Genomic DNA, 22,259 nt, shown 5'->3' on the forward strand with positions numbered 1-22,259 from the left:
TTTGACATTTCAGCTGTAAATGTTAAAAGATAAGGCATAAAAACTCACATCTATATTCCGAAGCAGCATGTAACTTTTATGGCTTATGAATATTAATTAGGCAGCATCCAAGAAGATTACCTATCAATGTCAGTGCAAGCTAATTAATATTCATGGGGTATTTACCACACAGTCATGTCACCATAGCTCACTACCCAAATCTCTGCTCTCTAAACGTCCAGCACGGCTGATGCTGCTATTATATAACATCAGCATCACCACAATGCTAAACAACTTGATTCTTCAATAACAGCAGTCATTTTTACCACTTTTCTTGTTGTAATGTCCATCATTTCACCATGGCGCTGAACTCATGGGATCAACCCTGCACTCTTATAAGAAAAGGTTCTATACAGAACCTCAAAAGGTTCTATCAACGCTACGTTTTTGGAACCCCTAAAAGGTTCTGTACGGAACCCTTTATAAGGGTTCAACAATAAGAACACTTTAAGGTTCTTTGTAACCAGGAAAAAGGTTCTATATGGAACCTTTTGGGTTCATTCATTATCATTTGTTTTGTCCTTTCCGGATGAAATATTATATATTATTGACAAACATCAAGACCCTAAAATGTATTTATGAATGCAAGATATGGGGGTTAGAAAATAAATATATTTATATCATTGTATGTCGTTAATCAATATCACACGAAGACAGCCATTTCAATTTTTCACCTCCAAAAATCAGCATGATTAAAATGTGATATTAAAACAGTTTAACAAAGAATAATTTAATTACAACAACAAAATGTTGCAGAATAATGTAATATATGTATGAATAATAGCCTATAAAGAACCTTTGTGCCAAAAGGGTTCATTCTTGTCATTATAGAACCTTTTTTAGCATTAAAGGTTCATTGGAGTTGAGTTAATGCTTCATATAACCCCAATTAACCCTTTTTTCTAAGAGTGTGGTTTTCCAATCACCAAACATGTTTATATTCAAGTTAGTAATAATTCCATTTCAGGGATTATTTTGTTCAGCAAATATGAGTATAATAGCAAAGCATTTGTGATTATGCATGAGAAGGATCCAGAAAGTTCTTTACTTAATTTTCACACACAATGTGAACAAATTGCCACGTGTAAAATGTAGTGAATGTGTTAAAGTCTAAAGAGTCTCATTCCACTTAAAGAATGCTTACAGGTCACATTCAGCTCATGCCTCGAAGTCAGGCGCCTGAATGCCTGTCCTCCACGTTTGTATTCGAAATTACCACATTATGCAATTTTATGCTCCATAATCAACTCCTCAGGGAGGGTTTTATTCAGTGGCATTGGCTTCTTTTTCTTTCCCCATACTTCCTCTCTTTTCCTCTCTTCGCTGTCATAGGGGTGGATGAAACTGCAGGAGACATCTGTATAGTAATTTGCTTCTGTCCAGTTTTGATCACTGATTGCAGTGTGATTTTACCTTTTTTTCTTCTTTCTTTTTGTCAGAGCCTTTCTCTTAAAAGAGAAATTCATCACCTCAGAAAATAATTTCACAGTTGTCTCACAGATCAAACAGGCTCTACTATACATTCGGGGAAATCACTTCAGAAGACATACGATTTTACATCTTCCTTCTCCTAGATTGAAAAATAAAACGAGAGTGAGATTGGTAACAACTGGACATTCAGAAACATCTGGACGTTCAGAAAACTCAGAAACATTAAACATAAGTCTTGATTTAAAATAGAAGTTTTAAAAGCATCTTTAATCAACTTAAACAGCAAAAATGACAGTGTAGATTCATTTAAATTGATTCAAAACTTAAAAGTAACAAAACAAATTAACTACACTCTTAGAAGAAATGGTTCTATTTAGAACCAGAAATGGTTCCATCCCCCGCTTCATATATGGAACTCCAAAATGGTTCTATATAGAACCATTTTTTTTTTGTAAAATGTTCTATTGGCCACGTATGGAACCCCAGGGTTCTATATAGAACCCAGTGGAACCCTTTTTTTAAGAGTGTATAGAACCTATTAGGGGTTCCAAATACATACCGCTGATAGAACCTTTTAAGGTTCTATATAGAACCTTTTTTTCTAAGAGTGTATGTTTCGTAAATACTGTTATGCATTTTATATAATGATGCATTTTAATTATATTTACAGAGACAATGTTGTGTAATGTATGTATACAAAACCACACACCTAGGGCTGTGCGACTAATCGTAATTGATTTCCAATTTCGATTTTGGCCTCCAACGATTATAAAAAACGAGAGGTAAAATGATTATTGTGCCGCTGCCAAATTGCTACGTGCTTTAGTTCCTCCCTAAGCCAAACTTAACCTCCAAATCAGCCAAATAAAGTGAGTGTTATAAAATGCAAACTGCAGGACGTCCCTGTCATTAAAAGTGCATTAAGCTGCTAAAGAGACGCTGTTCCCCAGGCGGCTTTCTGTGCACACACTCCGAGACTGAGAGGAACGCACATGAGCAAATACTGTGGACTCACACCTAGAAGGTCAAATAGAATGTGAATGTACAGTTGAGAAAGAAAAACGTGCGTAACAGTGTGTGTAACAGTATATTGGATCGGTGCATTCGGTCTTAAAGTGACAGCAGCCTGTGTAATTATCTTAATCAAACAACAGTAGACGACTATAAAATCACTTACTGCTCTTGGATGAATAACTGTTGTAGCTTTAATAGGGATTAATCTATATTTAATGTATACAGCGAAGACTATGCAGTTATTTTTCATTTGATTAAGTGTCTGGCTATTATATTACCACTGAATAGCACAGTTAGTACCTCTTCCTGAAAAACCTAAAGTACTGTTCTCCTGCATTTATCGGCCCATTTTGTTTGAAATTATTTTCTTTGTTTTTATTGTATTGGTGACAGTTTACTTGTATTTGTTTATTTATCTGATATGTAATGAACATTAAATACAAAATGCGGTTATAGCAACATTGCTAATTTACATCCGCAGTTCCTAGGCAGGTACACACAAAGACACATACTATACAACACTACATAAACAACAAATACCCAAAACACATTATTTAAAATTTATAACTAAAATGTTTACTCGTCACGAGCCACTTTTTAAGATGATCTTTAAAAGTGTGATAAGTTAACTATTCCAATATTTACTCCCAATTACAGACAATACTTTCTGTCCCAAAGAAGTTCGCCGCACCTTGTCTTCTGTAAATGTTTTTCTGACATTTAAAACGACTCATATCATGAAATAAGACTTTGATATAATCCTGATTTCAATATTGACCAAAATACTCCTGATTATGATTTTTGCCACAATCAAACAGCCCCGTGCACAACTATCAAAAATAGCTACATGGCCCAATCCTTGCACCATTATGGCTCTCAACAGTTGATAACTAAGCTCAAACAGACTTCAAAACGGACAAACAATCCCGAGGCAGGAGGACACACAAAGCAAATTGGACTGAATGAATAATGTAAAGTGTAACTCCTGGTGCAGGTAACACGTACAGGCAAAGCCTTGTGTTCCGCCAGCCTGAATTATCATCATGTGGGTCGTTGTTCTCTGATGAATCTAGCGCTGTTGTCAGAATAAAGAAGAGATCAAGGGGTGTATGTGTATGTGTATATTCAATGAGAGGTTGATCTTAGGATGGGGCCGACTGGTTTGTATTCTGCTGTCGGGCTGAGGAGAGTGAAGCGGAGCGTCTTCGCTTATTCAGGTGGGGGGCGAGGGGTAGCGAAATGCTGGCAAAATCGCCTAATGAGGCATGAAGGCAGGGCGGACTCAAGCAGAGCAATTACCCATTCCCAGGTAGCAACAGCTGCAAGCTGACTTAATGGAGTTGGTGATCCAGTGGCTGAATTATGATGACAGAGGGATTACCATTGCTGTGCCGGGCCGCTGTCCACTTTAGGGGCCTCAGGGAGGAAAAAAAGTGGAATGGAGATAGGAAAGTAAAAAGTAAACATATACATGATACCTGCTGCTTTCCTGAGGTGTGTTTGCTTTTGCCAATGAAAGGAATAAAAATGCTCCATTTGAGCTTTGGCCCAAAAGTAGCGGGTAATGGAAATGCCTCACAGTGTGCTTGATGAGCCATGGAGGATGGAGGCTATTTAGGAGGGTTTTAGCCCCTCTGCATTGTAATGTGATCTCTTCACTTTCACTTCTGAAAACAACAGCAAGATCATCATCTAAATGTAACTAGTCCAACTCGACCCTCTCCAAGCAGGATTTGAACCGGGGTCTCTGGGAAAGGCCAGGGGAGCGAGGTCTACACACTTACTCCACTGGGATACTTTATTTTACAACTCCCTCAGAGTTAAATAGTTGGGTTTTACCGTTTTCGAATCCATTCAGACAATTTTCTGATATTGAGAAGAATATCAGTAACCAGACAGTTTCTGGTCTCATTGACTACCATAGTAGGAAAAAATATATATACTGTACTATGGTAGTCAATGAGACCAGAAACTGTCTGGTTACTAATAGTCTTCTAAATATCAGAAAATCAGCTGAATGGATTCGAAAACAGTAAAACTCAACTGTTTAACTCTGGGGGAGTTGTAAAATGAGCCCATTTGCAAAAAAAAGTGGAGTATCCCTTTAATCCTCACTTCCATCCTTGGCACAGCACCAAATGTAACCGGTCCTACTTGACCCGCTCTGAGCGGGATTCGAACCACCATTTGCCATTACCGGTCATTAAACAGATACAAATTGTACATGTCCCTGACAAAAGTCTTGTCAATGATCTATTTTGTAGAAACACCTGCTATTAACCTGACTTTTAATTAATTAATTGGTGTTATAAATACTGAAACTGAAGTTGAAGATAGACTTTCTTTATTGTGACGTATATCCAGATGAACGACTACTCGATCAAGAAAAAGACACGGGTGGGACTTGATTTTTTTTTTTCATCGGGAATTGATTGAATCCTTGGATCATTGTCATTTGGTATAGTTGCATTCTTATTTGAACGTGTCTTGGTGCCAGTAAACATGCCATCGGAGAAGAGATGCTGCTGCAAGTTATTTTGATAAAAGTTTTAAATGGCATACAATGATGTGTGCGTGGATAAATCATTACAAATAAATACTACAATATTTCTGGATGGATGGATCCCAAAGTTTTGAAAAGCAGTGTATATATCTGGACTAATATCTGAAGAATTGCGTGTTTAAATTTCTGGGTTACCCATGAACTACCACCAATTTTCCCTTGAGCACACAACTCCATGGTGATTGACCTTGTAACCTGCATCCACAATGTTTTGTGTCAACAGTTGCATGAAAGTTGTTAAAACAATTTCCCCCGGGCCTAGTCCAGACCAGAGAAAGCAGCTACCACTGAACTAGTCTGAACCCAATGCATTTGTAAAAGCATTTGACCTTCCTCTGCCCTGCACTTGTAAAACTGCCAACCTTCATTTAGTATCAGACTAAGTCTCCAAAGCCAGGCTACACCAGTCACATTCTGTACAGTAACATTAAAACGGAAACATCAAAGTGCCCGACTTCTTCGCATTAGTGGCACAATTTTAACCGCTTCAACCAGTGAGTTGGGTTTGACTGAAACCTGTTCGAAAACCATCATTACTTTTACACTTTTGTTTTTTCCTGCTAGTCAGCGTCACAGAAATGAAACTGTTCATCTTTAGATTGCCACTATTCAAAAATCTATACGCAATACACATATCTGCCAGTCTCCCTATAGATGTCCAGAGGAGAAATCAATAGAGGCCATACCTTAAGGTATTACTCAAATGAGCAGAGAATATTACGCGGCATCAGAGTGAAAGGGACAAAATAGCATTAAAATGAAGAAGTGGAATCCCTGAGCGTTTTCACTCTCCCACGTCTCCACCGAACTCCTGCAGTCTTGAAAATCTAAACACCACGTGGAGAACAAGGTGGGAGAGCGAGTTTCTATTTCCGAACTCCACAGAGGCGCCGAGGCGGAGAGTTGCGTGGATGGAAAGATCTCTTGTGTTGGGCTGGGATGTTACGGTTAGGCCTGGTCTTCCTTCATGATAGGATTTTAAAACTCTAAAAGCACTGTAATAAAAAATGGATCAAATCCTGTTTAAGAAAATAGGTCAGAGATCTGCTTTTGCAAACTGTAATCACTGCAGGGCAGGTGGGGAAATTGGCAATGCTGAATAAATCATATCTCGCAGGTATTCGCATGTCCCGTGGGGAGGAATCAGCCTCAGGTATCCGAAGATTTACACGCTTGGCGAGGCTTCAAATAAGATTTTCAACCTAAAGCTTCACCTCTATCCCGCAAACGGTCCTTGGAGGATGATTCCGAGCGCAAGCGAGACGTGTGACCTCTGAAACCCTTTTCTTTAAATCAAACGTGCTAACGTGAGCATGGTGGTGTGTGGGAAGGTGTGTTAATTACAGTGTTAATGCAAACACTAACTCTGTGGCTGTAAAGCTGTCATTGCAATGTAAAGATTGACCGTGTGTCCTTGGAACCCACAGCCAGTGTTTGTGTGCAAGAAAAACGCTTGTTTTGCCCGCCGGGAGGTTGAAGGGTAAAAGAAAGCCTCTCAGATCACGGGGCTTGAAGAGATCTGTGCTGCCAGGAACGGAGGTTAAATAGATTTGTGGGGAAGATTGCACTGAGATTCAGATTTGGGATCCCAATCATATTACTGCGACAACCAAAGGTCAAATATCTGTAGATGGATCCATATGGGGGCAAACAAACTGCAATGCACACAATATCTCATTCAATAAAGGAAATAGGCTTCTTCCGTCTTCCCGGTTCTGCAGTTAAAACAGAAAGCCACGTGAGAAAACAGGCTTTGCTAATCCTCCCTGGGAGCGTAGGGCTGTTTGCCACAGATTGCATTCTCGGCACAACGCACAAGGGCATCGTTGGAAGGTCCTGAGGAGGTACTGAATAGGCTTCAAAAACATCTGATAACGACAGTGAATCCAGCCAATCAATCGTCTGATGCGCTGCGGTCGTGGGTCAGAGCCAGCGCCGAGGGCTCCCACGTAAACGCATGCTTATGACAGCAGATTCGCTCCATGCCGCTTTCCACTACAAAAGACAACTCTAAACAGCTTTGAGGGAAGACCTGACTGATAACAACCAAAAATAAATTAGCATACTCTGCATAACTTCCAAAAAAACACCCACAGCGGCAAAGACAGATGAACCCATGTGGTGCACTTTCTGAATCATCAAATGCTTCATAGTATGTTTCTTTTTCTAGTCAAGATATTTTAAAGGAATTATACCGCTAATAAAAATTAAGCATGCATAGACTCTAAAAAATGCTGGGTTCTTTCAAATATAGAATAACCCAAATTTTGGGCTAAAAATGCAATTAAAAAATGTACAGTTGAAAGTGAAAGTTGAAGTTGGGTTAAAATTTGAAATTACATTTTTAACCCAACATTTGGGTTTGCCCATATTTTACCCAGCATTGTTAGAGGAGTGTGTCTATATATATATATATATGAAGAGTTCAGATGCAAAAGCCTCTAAACGCCATTTGAAATTTTCTTCTAAAATGACCATTTTTATCAAGCTTGTATATTTAAGTTCAGTAATTTCACTTAAATGACAATTAATAGGTAATCTTCATTGCCATTTAAGTGAAATTACTGAACTTAAATATACAAGCTTGATAAAAATGATCATTTTAGAAGAAAATTTCAAATGGCATTTAGAGGCTTTTGCATCTGAACTCTTCATATATATATATATATGTGTGTGTGTGTGTGTGTGTGTGTTTATTTCAACCTGGAATTGAGGAAAGTCAGCAAAATAGAAATAATAAAAGCACTATTTTGCATAAATTAACTCTGATCTTTAATCTAGTCTATTCTTTGTTTGTTTATATGAATAAATTATTTTCATTATTAAAAACATACTTAAAAAATAAGAATAAATACTATAATAGAATCTAACATATTTATGAAACAAGTTATTTTGATTTGGTGGTGAAATATGACTCATTTCTTCAAGTGATTCCCCCAGTATTGTGGTAAAAAAAAAAAAAAGTTACATACAGTGTCGTGACCTTAATCTTCTCCTATACCTCACTAGCAACCACACAATAGGCCAAATCCAGCTCACACTCCACACTGTCATTTGGACGACTGTGTTTTCATTGAAAGCGTTTTCTGCAGAGATGCTACAGGCAATTTTCAACATCCTCGATCTGAGAGCCTATTCATGAGGACAGGGAATGGTGAAGCAGGAAAAGAGAAAAAAAGTGTGACAGGCTTCATTAAAAAACACCACGATATCAAATGGAGGAAAATCTCTCCTGAGCTGGGCTAAATCTGAAAAAGCTCAAACCTCCTGTAGTCTCTACTCTCCACCGCACACGCAGCGAAGACGGTGTGAATCCTTCATTCAAACAGGCCACAGAGGAGAAATAAAAAGAGACCTCGTTCCACAAATCAGAAACGGTTTGAAAAGTCATGTGAGATGAGCGTCGCGAGAGAAGCTCGAGGAGAGAAAACGATCTGTCCTCTTTTTACAATCAATGTTACCTCTGAGACCGAAAACAGAAGAGGCAGCTGATTTGTCCTGAGCAAAAGCCAGCATGAACAAAACCCACATGACAGGTTTGATGGGTAACGTTAACGGCCGAGCAGACAGGATGGACAGCGCTCCATTTCACATCAACTAAGATCAACTAAACTGCCATCTCCAGCCAGAGATGGAAAAAACTGTTAAAACGAACCAAAGAACACAGCAGATGAAGAGCAGTAAGGGAGTCACAGCAAGAGAGGGAGAGAGAAAGAGAGAGACTTTAAATCATGTGACAATATTACACAATATTAGAGCTGCACGATTAATTGTTAAAAGAATGCGATCTCAATTCAAACACCCATGCGATCTCACTCCTAAATGACAATGAATCGCTTTTGTCTATTAAACCTTAGACACAATCATTCTGCAACATTCAAATCTGCGTTGGTGCCGCCGCTGACCCAGAGACAGCAGTTTAGCGTGTTTAGCTATAAAAACAGCTTCACAAACAGTCTTTTTCAACCACACAGTATCGCTATTTCTGTTACAAATATTCACATAAACTCAAAAAAGAGCAACTTGCCGCTTGAAATAACAACTGTATTGATTACATTGAATCACGCATTCAAGAAATTCATTCAAAAACAGATTTGTCCAGTAGTGAAGCATTTATGAGTGAGTCATTGAATCATTCATTCAAACCGATTCATTCTGATTAATTAAACATTCAACATAGACTGCGGTAATTAATATTTTATCAGAAATTCAAGTGAATTACATGCTTTTTGTTTAGTTGTCCATTCCGAATCATGATCTCTGTAAAAAAAAAAAAAAAAAAAAATGTGATTCATTATTTATCTAGAATTGTGCAGCTCTACACAATATTCATTTTGCAGGTGATCAAATGTCAATAAAAGGACAAAACAGTGAAATAATACAGGCAAATCACACAAACCTTTAAAAATAAAAAGTCTTTATAGTACTTTTTGGTTGGGAATCTTATTAAAATAAATCTTATTGTTTTAATCATTCACCACCTAGAGCATTTTAAGGCTAATTCACCGTGCATTGGCAGATGGTGACCATCACTAGATTACAGTAATTACATCATTTCTCAAACCGGCAAACACTGAACATGTAGCAGTTAATGCGCTAAAACAAGCGTTGACCAATAGTGGCAGACGTACTCTAGAATTCACACAGAGAACCCTAGCAACCATCCAGAACACCCTAGCAACCAACTACATGAATCACACTAGTAGCAATTCTGAACAGCAACCATCCAGATCACCTTATGATCATCCAAACATCTGTTGTGATCATTCTAACAATTGTCCAGATCACTCTTAGCAACCAGCCAGATCACCCTAGAAACAACCCAGAATATAGTAGCCAGTGTTGTAGTCGAGACCACCGCACTCGAGTCCGAGTCGACACCGAGTCCATAGAGAGTCGAGTCCGAGTCGAGTCCGAGACCAGAGACGGTCGAATCCGAGTCGAGACCGAGACCAGTGAGGGTTGATTACCTAATTTACTTTTATTTACTTAAAGAAATCCTTTTTTTATTTTACTGAATTTACTTAGAGTTTAAAAAATATGATCAGTTTAGGGTAAAAAGGCCACATAGTAGGTGGTTTTAAAAGTAATTTTATTACAATTTGTCATGCGCAGTTGCGCACTAGAAAATCACCAATCACTGGCCGTGTCAATCAATTTAAAGAAATATTTTATTAACAGACATTAATAATCATGAAAAATATTTTGAATTGAACTCGAGTGGACTCGGGAATAATTCCGAGTCCTAAAAAAAAAAATGTTCGAGTACGAGTCAATTCCGAGTCCAAATGGACACGAGTCCATGACAAGACCAAGACCATTAAAATATGGTCTCGAGACCGAGTCCGAGACGAGTCCGAGTCTCGAGTACTACAACACTAATACTAGCAACTACCTCATCAGCTTTACAACCATCCAGAACACAGAATAGGAACCATTCATATCACCGCTCATCACCCAAATACACACCGTGATCTCCCTAACAACCTCCCATATCACCCTTGCAACCACACACAAGCACATCTAGAGCACATCTAGTCTTTTATTGGTGTTCCAAACAAAAAGTAACTGTCTAGTGTTGCGTGAATCAAAATTCAGAGCTCAACACTGAATTTTAGACAATGAAATGTATTTGTTGGACTTTGTGGATGAGGGTTGGTTTTTTTTTTTAAATTAATTTTATTGTTCATTCTAACGACACTTTAGGATGCCTCAAAAGACAGATAATAATTAATAATAAATACATTTTCATTAAATAAAATCAGTAGTAGTCCTTGAAGCAACAGCAACAAAAACAAGTGTAATCAGCAATAAAAAAAAAACTCACTTGAATCAGTTAATTAGCATTCGAGTGTTTATTGCTACAAGCCCGCTGTACTTCGTAATGATTGGCTAAATTAATTAGACAATTCTAATAAAATCAATGTTGCATCGCAGGTCGTTAAAAGCACAATGCCAAATGATTCAAGAAAGAGATGTAAAAGAGGAAAAAGCTCATCCCTTTAACACATTAACATACTGCTAAATCTGCAGAACAGTGTGGAATAAAACGTTTTCAGGCCAAACAAATGTTGATTTGCAACTTGATTGTTTCTATAGACCTCACATAAGTGAAGCCATCAACATTCCACCCCATAGCACTTAGGAGTCGAGCAGGCTATCCGATTCACTTTGTCATGGACGCATGTCTCTGTATGCATGGCATGCTTTATGATCAATAAAGAAGGAAATGACATATAAAGTAAAAACATGGAATATAAAGCTACTAAAATGCTGGGGCAATGAAAACGTGGACCCACTATTACTAAAACAAGACTTTATCAAGTTTTCTAGTTCTCCATTATTAGCTTAAACACCAATTCTGCAATGTTTCAGCATCAATCACAGTCTATTCATGATCTGCATCCGGTTACTTTAAACTCATCAATAACGCAATCAGGAGCTCACAGCTGAGAGGCGTTTGATTTCATGTCCTTTATTTACCTCTCACAATGTAAAAATCACAGTACAAGGCCTGAGGTCTCCAGCCAATCAGGTGTGATTTTGTATAGATGGACAAACAATGCGTATGTCAAAAGCATTATTAGCTCAATTGCTCTGATTGCTTTCTCTCGCTGCTGAACACTGGCAGCATTATGAGAGACGGCAGCTATCGAGCGCTCGGTTACAGTCTGATCAAGTAAATACACATACACTCTCCATCTGCACCGTTCTGGGAGTAAGAAGGTACTACTTACTGAACGTGAAAGAAGCTCAGCTTAACAAATAATCGTGTAGTAAAACAAGCATCAGAGTAGCATCATCGCTGTGCATTCAGAGTGTAGTGTTGTACATTTGATACATTTAGCCAATCAGTTCATCCGTGCTTTTTTCAGTTATTTATAAACATGTTATTGGCAAAGGTGTAAATTCACTCTATATAGCACAAGCGGGGCTACCATAATATGTGAACAACATGCACATGTTTGTATTTTTAAGAGAATTATGTTTATGCGTGGTTATAAAAAAAAGTTGCTGCGCTGTTCACACCACACGACACAACGTGATTGATCCGCAACAGGACGTAATGCATTACACGAGTTGACAACAACAACTCTGTCACCCAACGATTCTATCTTGTCTACAAACCATGTTTTGTCACGAAAAATCACGCGATAAAACAAAGCGAAAATGACGCGAAACAGCACGCACACCAATACCCAGCAAAGAATACTGACCTCAACCCATGCCTTGCTCTGATTGGCTGTAGCTCATGACATCGTTTGACAGCTCTGGATATCTAGCATGCTAGATATTTTTCTGGGCTCGGCAACGCGTCTTTGATGCGTTGTTGGATCTTTCATACTAACAGATTGGCGAGCGTTCATCACCCACTAATCCCCCGAGATTTGCATGCGATAACAGCATGACCTGTCGGCGAGCTCAAAGATTTGCAAATCGGGTTTAAATCGGGCTTAAAATCATGTAGTGCGAACTAGGCTTAAGTTATGTTCTGCTAAGTAAAAAGTCCATTGTAATGCAGAAAACATTCGATTATTGTTCTTAAGATGCCACCATGTAGCTTCTGTAACTTGCACTGATTTAAACAAACAAAGAGAGAGAGAGCAACATAATATAGAAAACATGAAAGTAGGGGCTGTACGTTGCCATTGAAATCAGTGAAATATTTAGTTGAGTTGTCATACATAAAAATATTTGACAGATCAATGTCATAATCAAGTATCCCAATCTAAATTAACCATCACAATGAAGTACATCCAAAAAAATGGTACAAATGGTTCAAAACTGACTCCCCTGCTTCAATTGATAGTTTGTAGTTTGACTGGCTAAAGTAGTTTCCTCAACATTTTATCTTCGTTTATCAATGTCAAATCACTTCACCACTTTTGAAAATGTGTTTTCCCTGATGTATTCCAGCTGTGTAGAATCACCAATCAATTAATAGCATAGCGACTTGTTTGCTTGTGTTAGCAGGCCGGTTTGCGAAATAAATTATCCTTATTTCTGGGCATTACTTTGGCATGGCAGCTGGTTTTGTGCTCAGATCAGGCTGGTGAATAAAACAGCCTCATTAGGGAACACCTGTGATTAGAGCCATGAGCAACTAATGTGCACAAGGTCTTTGCATTCTGAAAAGAGCTGGCCAGTATTAACAGAGACAAAACCAAACCTGCACTTAGATTGGTGTTACTTACGTGTGTTGACTTGATAATCTGGTGCTTAATTATCCAACGCTGCCTGCGGTGGTGTGGGCAACCCTGGCACAACACATTTCCCTGGCCGCCAACCCTCGGCTTTAGAGCTGAAATACATGGGCAGAGTTCACAAACAGAAGACATTGAGATCATAATCTTGAAAGGCCTGTTTTTAGAAAACACATAATCGCTCAGTCAATGAACAAATCGAAATTTTGCATGCTACTGAGAGGAAGTGTATAGCATACACAGAGCCAAAATTTTGGTCCTCTGCATGCTGCCAAAACAGCGCAGACTCACCGAGGCATGGACTCTACAAGTTGTCCTGTGATCTCTGGCAGCAAGACCTTCACGTTTGTTGCGAGATGCCCCTCCTCGGGCCACTGTTGGTGGGAGGAACACTCAAGCCTTGCCGTATCAGCAATACTCTGATCTTTATTCCTGCCCATTTGTCCTGCATCCAGATATTAATATGTGGCCTTGTTAGGAGATGATCAACATTATTTGCTTCACCTGTGACTGGTTATATTGTTTTGGCTTATAAGTGTACACCGTACAGTATATTCCCCTATTTTTAAAGGAGTGGTTGATTATGATTTAATTTTTCTAACTTTAGCTAATGTGTAATGTTGCTGTTTGAGCATAAACAACATCTGCAAAGTCCCAACGCTCAAAGTTCAAAGCGAAGGGAGATATTTGTTTTTAAAGAAATTGCTTTTTAAGGACTATAACAAACGGCTGGTAGGAACTATACAACATTCCTCAAGGGTTAGTGACATCACCAACTCCAAAATTTACATAAACCGGGTCCCCAGAACACAATTTATAGATTATCAAGACAGAATAAATGACTTGAAGATAACTACACATAAGCTACATAAATAACACAGTCTCATCCCAAATCGTCATATAACTGACGTTTTGGGACGTATTTTGACCATACGTCAATATCCGCCTTTTTAGGGCCCCCTTAAACGTCGGTAGATGGCGATCCCGGGCCGTCATACAACTGACGCTTTACCTTTAACGTCAGTTAGGTGACGGGTTAGGTTTAGGGTTAAGTTTAGGTATGGGGTAGAGTTAGGATCCCATAACCTCATCTACCGACGTTTAAGGGGGCCCTAAAAAGGCGAATATTGACGTATGGTCAAAAGACGTCCCAAAACGTCAGTTATATGACGATTTGGGATGAGACCGGGTTGACATAAATGCACTCTACATGTTGTCACTTCTTGAGTCTCTGATCATTGTCTGACTCCGGTTTGAACATAAAAGGCTAAACGTTTTTTGAAATTTTCAGTGCTCTCGAAGCTCCGCCCCCCTGTGCCGGGAGCAGCAGCTCATTTGCATTTAAAGGGACAAACACAAAAACAGTGTGTTTTTGCTCACCCTCAAAAACATGCTATTCGCCCTTTCAGGGTTTGGGCCCTAAATATAGCTGCGAGCAGCGATTACAGGCCCAAGGCGATGTGTGTGTGTGTGTGTGTTTAATATGCTAAAAAAAATTCTGTGGGGTATTTAGAGCAAAGACTTATTTTACATCTTGTAAAAAGGGTATTATAGCACCCCTTTAAGGGAAAAAAAATAGCAAATTACTACGAAACACATTTTATAGAGCTATGACATGAATTAGCATGTTTTATTTAGCACCCAGCTATCAAAAAAAGTTATTTTATTTTTTGCATCAAAACTAAATTGTGTATGAAGGATCACAAATGATATTACTTCTGGTTTATTTGTCACACACGAAACTGAAGGTCACATCATTGTATTGTGGGATGCAATATTCCTTAAGAAAGTATGAAATATACTGGAAAAACAGAAAGAGTAATATTCTAGTGTTCAATTCTTATAAACGTTTCATATAAGCAGGGATTCCAAGAAGACACATTAAAAAGAGAAGGGCACATTTGCATCAGATGCCAAGGAATGCAAATATCTCAGGATTTATGAATGATGGTGATGGATTGTTTCAGGCAAACTCTGCAGCGTAAGCACACACATGGCTCTACGGAGTGATACCTGAAGCCTCGTATATCACAGCATAGCCAAGTTACCACAGACAAATAAACTCTCTTTGAGAGTTCATCCTTTATCATAGTCAAATATTTGAGTTATAAAACATTCGCAGGGGCAAATGTTTTATAACTCAAATATTTGACTATGATAAAGTATGAATGTGATTTAATAGCTTGACAAGAATTGTTTTTAAAACTACGGATTTTGGCACTGGTATTCAGTAAATAAATTGCACAACACGCTTGCTCTGAACGCTACATTTCCCCTTTGGCGTTGTATTCACTTAGGGAATTTTAGATTTAGATTTGTCAAACTCGGACCCCTGTGAAAACACGAAAAACACATAAACCATTGAGGAAAAACAAACACACAAAAACATAGTTCTAAGCTCCTTTCTGGAAAGTCATTGCGTGACAGAAGTGTAAAACAACAGAACTGTTGTGGCCTGCCACAAGGTCACAGTAAAACACGTATTAATAATCATTCACTGGCTTAGAGCTCCATTTAACTGACTGATGCGGTTTGACAGCTCTCAGCGACGGATTCGGTTAGCTTTCCTGAACTTCAATTAAAATGAAAGTTTAATGCCATAACTTTGGAAGCCTTGACACTGAGTAAAGCCTGACCCTGATCGATCTGGCAAAACCAGGACACCTACAGCAAACCTCCATAGAGACCTTTTCCAGCTGCAGTCCAATCTCTTCACAATAGTCAAATGCAACAGGCCTCAAATGTGTAGGCAGGTGGGAAATACACACATACATACACACACACACACTGTGGTGACAGGTTAGATGTGCAGCTGCCTGCCCCTGCTTTCTTCTGCTATGACAAAGAGAAGGAAGTTGAAGGCCCAGCTGCCACACTGTTTGATGACAGTGACAGGTCCATGCCCTCTCAACGGGCCGAAGAACCCGCACTTGATTTACACCTCAGACTCGTGAAATCACCTTCCCTTCCGGAGACAGAGCCTATTTGATTTAGTCTGGGGCAATTAAACTGAGCACTGCGGGGCTGAAAGAATGTAATATGATCAGCCCGACGATAACGCCGAGTTCTGCCTCTCCAGCTGATTCACCCGTAACCAAAACCCATTAGACAGAGAATATTTTGAGAAGTTCATTGTGATTAATTAGTCGTAAGCGAGCTGAGAATTTAATGCAATAATCTCAAAACTTAATTCATGCTGGAATCCGTGCAAATTGGAGTGCAATGCAAGAAATGTCCCAGAAAACTCTTACAAATGTTTACCACAGTAACCACAGATTCAATCAAAATAGCATGAATATTATCACTGCCGTTAGTTTTGAAAGAATGACGCGTCTGACGTTGGTTCAACGTTAATTCGATGAGCAAAACAATGTCAGATCAACGTTGTTTCGATGTCATATTTCCACGTTGATTCAATGTCAGTTTGCTATCTGGGACTCCTTTTCAATGAAATTACTGTAGTTGACTGTAAATCATTCGGGATGAAATTTTATCCCAAATGGCCGCTTCCAACTTCAATCATGAAGATTTTACCATGCTAACATGATTTAAGATGTTTATTTAACACAACTAGGATGTTTTATCATGTTGCTATGATTAAGAACATCGCAAGCATGTTTTTAGCCTGATTTAACACACTGCTAGCATGTTTAGCACGTCGCTATTATGATTAGCAATTTGCTAACGTGTTTTTAGCCTGATTTAACACATTATTTAGCATTTATGCTAGCATGTTTCTAGCATGACTTGCCAATAAAAAGCAATCTAGCGCTTGAAGCTCTGCAATTATCATGTTGCTATGATTAAGAACATCGCTAGCATGTTTTTAAAATGATTTAACACACTGTTAGCATGTTTAGCACGTCGCTATTATTATTAGCAATTTGCTAACGTGTTTTTAGCCTGATTTAACACATTATTTAGCATTTATGCTAGCATGTTTCTAGCATGACTTGTCAATAAAAAGCAATCTACTTGAAGCTCTGCAATTGTGATTGTAATCACTTAGAAATCTGGGACATTATACATTTAAAATATTTTTGAAAGGTAGTGTGTGTAAACCAGGCCTATATTTAATCAATTAAATAGTAAAAACATTTAGCTCCCAATATTAAACTCAAGTGTGAACACTCAAATCTATCAAACATGCAATGCTAAAAGGTTTTTACACTGTTGTACTTTTATAGTAGTAACAATAACTGTTCTGCCTATATTATTTTGCTAGAAATGATGCATTTGTGCTATGAAAAATAGAAATAAAACATACATGACACAAAATTCAAAGCATTCGGCTAGACAGTGGCGTGTCAGTTGTGTGACAGATGTTTGAGTCTTTGATTCGACTCAGAAGGGGAGGAGGAACCATTTGATCTGAGTCCCAAACTAAAGAGCGTCTCCCATGACATGAACATCTATCAGCCACTGTACCTGCTAACCCAAATCATTATTTACATTCACAGCACACTACACAAAAAGAAAACTCCCTCAACTAGTCTGGGGGATTTCTATCTTTGCATTGAGTGACATGCAGACAGAAGTATTTGGAAAAAAAAAAAAAAAAAACAAGTCCTGTCCTTGTTTATAGGCACAAGGCATTCCTTAAAATGCAGCATGAGTAATTGAACAAATCCCAGCAGTCTTTACCGATAGACGCAAATGTGTGGCTGTTCGCCCCAGACTGCTCCGGGTTGCCTTGGTAACGCGGAAAACCTGGAAGTTGTAAACATCCTAATACTGAATCAAAGACATCTAGTTACTTGTATGGATTCCCATTTAAAAACTAGGCAACTTCTCCGAATTATTAAACGCTTTATGGATTGAGGCGACGCATCGTAACAAAGGCACTAATTAAAACCGAGCAAAACGTATTTCAAAGAAAATAATGAACGTGGGAAGAAAAAAATAAAAACACGGCAGACAGTGAGTATATATAAAATGCCTTTAGGCTATCAGGCTGAATCCGCTGCAGGTGAAAAATGTGATGCCAAGACAGAAGCTCTGCTTAATTTAAGACTATCACATGTGCTAATTCGTTTTAAATGAAAACCTTCCTCGCCATCGTGTATGTCCAATTAGTACGGCGCGTCTTCAGGATGAAGCATTTCCTAACGCATTTGCCAAAGCAGACAGCTGAACATTACTCACAAGCTGTCAATTATCTCCAGCTCACGTCTTTTTTTTAAACGATCCTTCCCGTGTGCCATTACATTCTGGGAATAGGTGAGAAATTAGCTACCTCTCAACATATTTTTGAGTGTTTTCACAGACTAAAGCCAAGCTGACAAGTTGAAAATGATGCAAGAACATTACAACCCAGATCTGTCTTCAGCAGAAAGCCAAACATTACCAATAATTTTCAAGGGGTGCTCACTGCACAGCAAAATGAGCTCTCTGGGCGTCATGGGTTGAACTTAACCTAGTCTGGCTCCATCTCTGGGGATCTAATGGGTGGAGGGATGTGCTGTTGGGTTGGTAAAGGGTGTGGTTGGACCTTTTAGCTCCACAAATTTTGCCCATATTACTGTACATCCAGATAGGCGGAGCTGGACTTCACACTTCTTTTTTAATGTAATCGCATGCAGGGGCTTGAGAGACGAGCGATGTCAAATTTTGATTACCTGTCCACAAACACACATTAATGCATTACTTGATTTTAATGTATAAACAGTTTCTTACTGTTTTTCATATTTTTATATTTAAGTGGTCAAATAAAATCAATCAATCAATCAATCTATGTTTATGAGCCGCATACTTTATGAAAACATACTGTGTTGTTCACAATACCCCACGTTTACATGTTTTTGAAAGAAGTCTCTTATGCTCACCAAGGCTGGATTTGTTTGATCAAAAATACCGTAAAAATAGGCTGGCATCAAGACCTACATCAAAACTCATCATTTACAAGGCTCAATCGATGGGCGGGATAAACGGTTGTCTTTCAAATTCTCTCAGTTGGTTGAAAATGGAATTATATTAAATTCATTTCTGATCTCACGTCGACTTTAAACAGTGGAAGGGTCTTGTCTATTTAGAGCACTTACAACATTGAGAATTTTGCATAATGTCTTCCACACTGCGTTTGGGAAGATGGATCGTAGTGGGAGAATTCAAGGTCTTCTTTTTCCAAAGCTGGCATATGTCATAATTCAAACAGCAGGAGAATTCAAGAAAATGTGTTTTATAGATGAGTGGGAACAATGCTAGAGAAAAATGAGAATGGATAAGCCAAGCTGTATTTTCTTTTTTTCTCTCTTTTGACAGGCGCGAGTTCCCCTTTCACATGAAAGATCTCGTTTACGAGAGATTAGGATACAACCGGTGTGAAATATGTAAAGCTGAGAATCCCTCAACACTGAGTGGATTTCTGTCCCACTGATGGATGAGATGATCAGAGAGAGGTGTAAGTGAACGAGAGAAAGAGAGATGGAGAAAAGCCAAATAATCAATGCAAACAGTGCAATCCGAATGCAAAGAAACATGCTGTATTATTGAGTGTACGATTGAACAGATTGCAAAATCATTGGTAATTAAACTGTTTCTATCTGTGCAAAACTGCATTGATGCAAATCTTTATGCTATTCATTTATTTGATCCTTATTTTCAACTTTTGATCTCTTAAGAGGTTTCAACATCAAGTCCCATCACACATTTTTCTTATTCAAGAAGCCTTTCACTTGGATATACCTGACAATAGGAGAATCATGTCTACTTTAACCTTCAATTACCACATTATATAATTCCCTATTCATTATTTTTTTTTTCAGTTCAAAAATGTTTAAAGTATGTGGGTTTAATAAAAATCAGTGACAAATCTTTCCAAACAATAATGATTTCAATTTTATGATCAAATGTAAATACATACAGTAGTATGAAGATTGTTATTCTTAATTAACTGACAAAATATGCAAATGATATTAGTCATCAAAAGAAAACAAGAGGCTTGTTTGTCTTTGATAAAGAGATCTTCATATCCATTTATAAAAGACATAGTTTTGCCACAAAACTTTGGTTTGATAAACTGCTTGGCAACTGCGCATAGGCTAATGAACGACTATATTTATGTAAGAACTTTTTATTATTAATTAGTTATAATAATGGTCTCTTTTTCATTCCCCAGTTGCAGCTGCTTGTTTCTTAAAGCAATAACCCACATGAGGCCATCAGTTACAGTAAACACGGTAAACTAATGTTAACACCACATTTATTTGATAAATAACCCATCTGTGCATTAGAACACTGTGTTTTACTTTTCTTTGACGTGAACAAATGGCCGGTGAACAGTGTCGTGCAGCATCACTAAACTTTAAGACTTGATTTTGCTGACTTGGCTCTTTGCATCAGTAATGACGCTGTTGATTAATGAAGAAAAAAAAAGTAGACGAAACCACCAATGAGGTCCACAATAAAGAGCGTCAGGATGCTTAGGGCCTCCCCAACCAGCATTGTTTTAAGAACATTAGGGTGAATCGAAACATTAAACTAATTTCCTCTAACACACCATGGTCCTCAGTAGCTGTACATCACGGTACGTTTTAATCATCAAATGCTCCCACAAAACCACTTCATCGTAGTCAGAGGTGGAAAGCAAACATGTCAATTAAATTGTATTGCCTGAAAAAACAAAAACACACAAAAAAACCAAAAATGAGTTAGAGTCAGCAGTGTTCAGAGGCAGCGCGTGTAATCCATCATGGAAACATTAATTATGAAGGAGGTTCTCTCAGGACACAGATGGTAATGAAGCGGCTGTCTACGGGCCCCTGGAATCACACAGAGCCTGTTTACACCAGGGAAACCCCAGCTCTGAGGACCAACTGTCATCTGCCTGCATTTACTCCACAGATACTCTCATTATACGAGGACACAGAGCCGAGAGTAAACCACCTTCTGTGACTGTTCTGACACAATAACCACAATCTCCTGCCAGCCCTGACAAAATGATAGGAAGGAGGCGTGGAGAAAAAACATGCATGATATTGTCAATTTATTCAAACCTTATTCCAAACCTGTGACTTACTTTCTTCTATATATATATATATGCAGAATCCTCAGCGTTAAATGAACACTGAGAGTGTGAATTATATAAACTCTGAGCAGAGTGTTAAATGAACAGTGAACACTAATCACCATAATGGTGACTTAAATTCAGGTTTTCTGCTTCCGTGATTCTGTTTGTTAATAATCATCACTCAATTATTGACTTAATTATCAGCTTAAACACTGCTCCAGTGTTCATTTAACACTGCTCAGAGTTTATATAATTCACACTCTCAGTGTTCATTTAAGTACTATTAATGCAGTAAGTAAAATCCAAAAACATTTTAATGTTACCTTGTAATTCACACTTACAACTTAAAAATAAAACATTGTTTCTATATAGATATGATCATTGTGGGATTGTAGTTCTTTCCCTCACTAAAACCGCTAAGTAATTGTACCTTTAATTTTTGTCCTATTTTTAAATTTTGTCCTAAATTTAATCATGCATCTGTTGCAGCCGTCAGCCTGCATTATTTCAACTTAGTTTCAAATAATTGTGTTTAATTTGTGGTGAAAACTACATTACCCATGATGCTGTACAGAAAATCCCACCAATCAGAGTCGAAACAAGCAAAAGTGCGGTAAAAGATCTTGTTAGCTCCGCCCACTCCCAGGAAGCACTGCAAATGGCGTAATCAAGTCGACATCTCTGAGCTCTCAAAATACTTCAATATTTGAATATGTATGCATATTTTGCAATAATCTTAAAATACATTGTTTCTATAGATTTAATCAACAACTTTAAATGAATAGTTGTATTTTTCCCATCGTTTTCAATTTGAGTATGTTGTCCGCAATGCGCTTCATGGGATTGTAGTTCTTTCCCTTATTAAAGGTTTTTTTTTTTTTTTGCTTCAAGTTTTTTGCTTCAAAACAAAGTTATAATGTTATAATGCATGCCTTCACATGCTGTCCGAGTTGGGCGGGCCACGTTGTGTATATTTACATATATGAATAACCATTTGAAG

The 22,259-nt window shown here is 38.2% G+C and overlaps 1 non-coding gene across 1 annotated transcript in view; it reads right to left on the minus strand.

Annotated features, from left to right (window-relative positions):
* The window catches only part of LOC120470981 (uncharacterized), a 146,107-nt gene that overhangs the window by 115,463 nt on the left and 8,385 nt on the right, over positions 1-22,259 (minus strand). The window contains exons 2-3 of the transcript XR_016149973.1: positions 13,543-13,696; positions 13,243-13,349 (exon numbers count right to left, since the gene is read on the minus strand). This is a non-coding gene — a transcript (uncharacterized LOC120470981). The remainder of the gene's footprint in view (positions 1-13,242; positions 13,350-13,542; positions 13,697-22,259) is intronic.

This window comes from Pimephales promelas, chromosome 24, assembly GCF_988280905.1.
Source record: "Pimephales promelas chromosome 24, fPimPro1.hap1.1, whole genome shotgun sequence".
Taxonomy (NCBI): Eukaryota; Metazoa; Chordata; class Actinopteri; order Cypriniformes; family Leuciscidae; genus Pimephales; species Pimephales promelas.